At 45.9% G+C, this 6,000-nt stretch overlaps 1 protein-coding gene across 9 annotated transcripts in view; it reads right to left on the bottom strand.

The window, feature by feature from the left end:
• The window catches only part of LOC116853160 (multiple PDZ domain protein-like), a 150,136-nt gene that overhangs the window by 75,180 nt on the left and 68,956 nt on the right, over nt 1-6,000 (bottom strand). The window lies entirely within an intron of this gene.

Here is a 6,000-nt window from a genome sequence, read left to right as displayed (position 1 = left end):
AGAGAGAGAGAGAGAGAGAGAGAGAGAGAGAGAGAGAGAGAGAGAGAGAGAGAGAGAGAGACTCGATTACACAACTTCGACACTCGTGATCCCCCGTTATTATCCCGGCGCAACCGCGTGTAATTAGTTCGCGCTCGTTTCAAGACTCTTTAACGGCATTCGCGCCGTTAAACTTCCAATCCCGATTTACGCGGCGGTTATTAAACAAAAATCCCGACCACCACGGCAAAACTACCGTCGATACTCGGAGTTTTATCCCGCGCGATTATGCATAGAACGGATTATATCGTACTTGTGACATTGTGGCGTGAGATTTTGCATTTTACAGTCGAGTAAGATGATGTAACGCGTGTCACACGGGACTACCACCGGCATTCTCTCCCATGTTCTTTTTTTCGCGAAATCGTCGCGAATGTTCTTCTGGCGTGTCATGTAAGCGACCGTAATCTGACAAACCTAGTCGCGCACACCACGAGGTCTCTCTTCTTCGGCTCTCCGCGACTTCCATTACGAAAGTGGCAATATTGCGGGGAATTCAGTGGAACGCGAAATAAATAAGCGCCTGCTGCTTGAGGAAGATTCGGAACGATGCGGGAGAACCTGCGGCTTGGTCGACTTCGCAGTTATCATCGCGCCCAGAAAAAGAAAGAAAAAAAAGTGAAATATTAAAGCTACTCGAGAAGGGAGAGAGAAAAGAAAGTACAAAGGGCGAGAGACACAAAATAAAAGTTGCAAGAACTCGCGCGGACGTATAATCCGTGTAATCCGTTGGAAATGGACGTAACGGAAAATAGTACAGATTGCTGGGACGCGTTACGCGAGGGTCCTGTGCCGAAGAGGACCTCCGTCGTCGCGGCGGTCGTCAAGACAGCGGGAATATCGATATCACTTGGCTGAAATGGAACAAGCCGTCGTACGAGCGTTCGCACAATCTGTCGGGGAATCCGAACACGACAATACGAACGAAAGGCGGAATCACGGGGACAGGACGATAAGGGAGTTTTGACAAGCCGCAAACCCCCGATATCTGACCAATTAAATTTCTCCTGCGCGAGAGGCAGCTGGAGAGACGAAGAAACTGCCGTCCCGTAAGTTCCGCGCAATTAAACCCGTTCGGGGCCGCCGCCGCCGCCGTCGCCGTTTCTGCCACGCGAAGCGTCCCAGAAACGGCGGAAACTGCCGGCTTGTAGACACCGGAGGACGAAATAAGAAGCATGATGGCTGTTTGAATAGGAGGCGACGTCTCGCTGGAAAATAAAAGGCTGCCGTCCAATCTAATTTTAGGAGTGCAAGCGGAAATTCCGTCTACCGCCGACTCTCCAAAGTCGAAATTCGCGGATTCTCCGAGGAATACACGCTGCGCTACGTGTCTTACAACGGAAATAGCTGCGTGTTCTATTTTCTAATCCGGTAATATCGAGATAAAAATACGAGCGTCTTGGACGAGGTCGAGGTGGTGATCTCGAGCGAGCTGGCGGAACAATCGCTTTTTTTTAAGCTCGAGACTTGGTGTAAAAATCGCTCAAAGCGCTCTTTCACCCTTCAGGAGGCGCGCGCGTTTTTCACCTCAATTTAGGCGGCTGATTCTACCACGAAAGACGTATATTCCGCCAAGAGATAGATATTTCTTCGATGTAGGCCGTTCAACGATCTAAGAAATGCTTGCACAAACTTCATGTTTCTCTTCACGCGGAGAAAAATAATTTTGCTCTTTTAACAAAATCGTCGTTGTTACTGCATATTCGTAGCAACATGAAAAAATTTAGATGACGTAACTAATTTTACAAATTATTCATTATCAGAGCAGAAGTAGTTTAGTACCAGGCTAGAAAAAATTTGTTGAGTGTATATGTCCTAAGAATCACGTCAATTTGTTATTGCAAAACAATGTATCCTTAGCAAATTTATTTGCTATCGAAACAAAACTGCAACTGCTTATATAAATTCATCATGGTTCTTATAGCAAAATAATTTGTAGATTCAGCAAATAATGATTAGTACTCTTAGCAAATATTTCTGCTGTCCATACAATAACGAAAAGATTTTGCTAGACCAGCAGAAAATTTGCTGGGGCAGCAAATTATTTTTCTCCGTGCATTTGCGGAAATCTTGATATATACTGTCGATTAATTATCGTATAGTGAAGCTCAAAGATATTGCTTTATATTATTCACTTTGCGTAATGTTTTAAGTACCTAAAAAGGGGTGGCTTACGCGCGCGTCTGCGCGAGCGCGCAGACCACCTCTCTTTTAAGTATTTAAAATATGATCTTAAATGAATAATAAGGAACATGAATTTCATTAGAAACAAAACAGTGCTTTAGCATTTTAGTCTCCTAAATGTAAGAAGTTACACATATAAAATGGGAAGGGGTGACAAATTAGTGCAGAATGTCGATCCATTCCTCGATTACAAAATCTGTAACTTTTTATCATGATTGTAAAATTCTCGCCATGTGTACTTGCAAGAGAACCATCAGTCACAAGTACAGCGTTTCAGTGAGGAATACACTGATCATGCTTTAAAGCAGCAGACCACGCGCCTAACGAAGGGTTGAAGGCCGCGCTTCCGTCCGACGCAGGGAATAAATGAAATTAGCTGCGTAACAAGCGCATCGATATTGCATGTTATACGCGCAGTAAAGTGATGATAAGATACAGGATACTCTCGGGGAGAAATAATGTGTGGGAGGACGGATCTCGCGACGGGAATCGGCGAAATTGCTGCGGGCGTGTCTCGTCGCGCGCGGCGATGCTTTGAGAAACATCATTATCTCCGCTATTGCTCCCACGTGCGATCGTGTATCGAGCGCGGCGTATTCCCCGCGACATTTAGCACAGCACGCGAAGCCGCTGTGCTGCTCGTCCTGGCATTTAATCGCACGATAGCGGTCACGTTACCCAATTTCCGTCAAAGCGAATTTCGATGCCCGCACTGTCGCTAATGATACTCGGCCAGCACACCGGTCACGGTGATCTACGATCTCGATTTTCCGCGACCCGAACAGGTGACCGACAGGGATCCAGTGTCGACAAAAACTTCCGTAATGACGTCGTGATGAAGAACTCTTCCTTTATCGGGTCGCGTCACGAAGGTTCGTGACGACGCGGACGACGAGGGGAGAAAAGCGACGGAAGAAAAGTATCGAGGGACGATGAAATCGAGCGTACGTAAATCGAGAACTTTGGGCCGCTAATGCACCTGGTGAAAATGTTTGTTCGGAGTCAATGTGAGTAACAGCGACGGCTGCAAGAAAGAGTCAGAACCAGAGAAAGAGAGAGAAAAAGAGAGAGTCGCGCAACCGTTTGCAAGGATGCGCATTATGAGATTCTTTCAAAAGTTTCCCTCAAATCGCCGAGGATGAGTAAAAAGAACTTGCTCGAAAGTGTTCCGCGAAAACTCGCTTGCACTCACAAGCAACGCAAGCATCGTAGAGCGCCCGCTCTAATTTGAGGAAAGTTTCCCATGCGGAAGACAAAAACCGACGAAACTATCCAGAGCTCGACGGAGGAGGACACACGCTGCGACACGCGAGAGATCGCGTCGCACAAAGTGCGCAGGGCGCAAAAAGTCACGAACCAATATCGAGGTACATTTATTGCAAAAGTCGTGCGCACAAAGGATAAAAATAAATCGAAAAATATACCAAATAACGCGATAACAACGGTAACTGCATAATATCCGCGCGATGCGAAAAGCGCGAAATACAGACTCGCCGGAAGCTTGTTAAAGACGCCAAAGAGAACGAGAGGGAGAGAGGGGAAGAGAGGGGAAGAGAGGGAGAGAGAGAGAGAGAGAGAGAGAGAAGACAACGCAACGGTGGACAAACAAGAGTCGTGAATAAAAAAGTAAACGACCAGATCAATAATCCCCGCATAATATCGTATACCGCATATCATCGAGAATTCTCGCGAAATCGGGACGAAATCAGCGGAAATCGCAATAATAACGAGTAGCACGTAGAGCGCAAGATGGAGGAAAAATATGAGACGCGAAAACGATTAAGATAATGCAGGAAGCAGAGCGATAGATATGGAACGAGCAGAAATACTATATTGCCCTCTCTCTCTCTCTCTTATTCTCTCATTCTCTCACTCAGTCCCTCTCTCTCACGCTTGCGCCCTTTCTATCCCTCTCGGCGTGCCCTGTAAATTATGAATGAGACGGGTCTGCGAGTACTGTGTGTACCGAGCTCTCAGATTACTTTCGCAGCGCGCTCCGCGCGCTTCAAAGTGCACAGGGTGGCGTGTTTAAGGGCTGCGCGAGCGCGAGAGAGGGTGGACCCAGGGTGCTCGTCGATGTAGGAAAACACTGCAGCTACCGAGGGAGAATTTTAGAGCCGGCTTTTAACATACGAGAAGGGGGCGAACAAACACGCGCGGTCGCCTCGTTAGTATAGTGAAATAACAACACGCGCGCAACTCATTTTTCGTTGTTTATCGGTCGGAAACGCTTGCACTTCCCGTTGCGCATTGCACAAAGACGCGTAAACGCAACGTAACGCATTCGCGTTTGTGCGATATGTAAATGTCGAGGGATTGTGCCAGACGTTTCGCAATACGTTTTCGACGTTTTCCAATGGGAAAGTGGTTCCCTCTTCTCTCTCTCTCTCTCTCTCTCTCTCTCTCTCTCTCTCTCTCTCTCTCACTCTTCTTCCTTTTCGCCTGAACGGCGAGAAATTATTCGCGAGCTTCGCCGTCATCGTTCGCTGTCATCGTTCATCGTTCGCGATCGGTTCGCGGAAAGTTTAAGATCCGACGTTCGACGCAATGCGGGGAACACCCAACTATCCATTGTTCTATACTGCGAAATAGTTACACACGGTTGGCCGACGCGCTAAACTTTCTCCAAATTTCCAAACTGTTACGAAGCAGCCCGGTATCATACTTCGTGTATGAAAGACGTCCATTATGCAAAACCATCCACATAAATTCCGTGGCAACTGCAAGTGTTACGGCATAATTACGTAACTAGCTTAAATGCGCGACTAGCTCTGGCGCGATTTATGCTCTGTATAAACAATAAAGACGAATAACGGCTTGCGTCGGACCCCCCTTCCGTTTTCTCGTTTCCGCCGGTGATCGCGCGACCGGACGCGTCGATTTTCCGCGGGGAAATTCCGTTTCTAAGCGCGAGCACACGCCCAATTCTCGATTTTTGAACAACGCGCAAGTCTCCCCGAAGCGACTCGTTTCAGAAGCGACTCCAATTAAACGTTGTTTACGGACCGAGCAGAACTCGCTCGTCGCCAACGGCACGCGAATGCATTTTGATTTGGTTTGAATCCCGTCAATGTTATTTGCCCGCAATGATTATTGCTAATTGCACGATATCGGATGTAACTGGACTGTAAACATGGCCGTATAACGAAGCGGATCGCGCGCGCACAAGAAGCAACTGGACTCGAAAATGCCGTAGCCCCGATCCGTTTGCAAGGCTAAATTACACACCGTAATTTCGCTTCCTGCGATTATACATTAACGGACGATGATACTTATTGACGAATCGTGGTAATAGCGAGAAATCTAATGCAGAAACGAGAGTGCAAGCAATTATTAGCTAGAATATTATTTCTCTAAATTTTCTCGGGTGAAATGCATCGAATAAAGTTTTTTTCAAAGCATATAAATCGCCCTCAAAAACCTCAGCAATTCTAAAAAGCATGATATAATTCTACTCAATGTTCCAACGTATCTGTCCTGACATTCTGATTAGATATTTGGAGACGGCGCAAAAACTTGACTGAATGAGTCAATAATCATAACTCTTTTTTCATTATTTCTCTTCCTACAGTTATATAAATAAATATCCTAATTTATCAACTTCAAATATCTCTTAGAATGTTAGAATAGAATTGCAAATATACGGAAATATTGAGTCAAAATTGCTTCATACTTTTCAGAGGTCTTGAGGCTTTTGAAGGCAGTTTAATTTCTTTTTAAATTTTCCATTTCGTACTTTTTAATTAGTCATTAAAAGTTAGTTTTTGAAGTCGGTTA

This window comes from Odontomachus brunneus, unplaced genomic scaffold (assembly GCF_010583005.1).
Source record: "Odontomachus brunneus isolate Ranch 3 - 2012 unplaced genomic scaffold, Obru_v1 Obru_scaffold_283, whole genome shotgun sequence".
Lineage (NCBI taxonomy): Eukaryota > Metazoa > Arthropoda > Insecta > Hymenoptera > Formicidae > Odontomachus > Odontomachus brunneus.
Note: the sequence above shows the minus strand (reverse complement) of the source record. Positions and strands in the feature narration are given on the sequence as shown.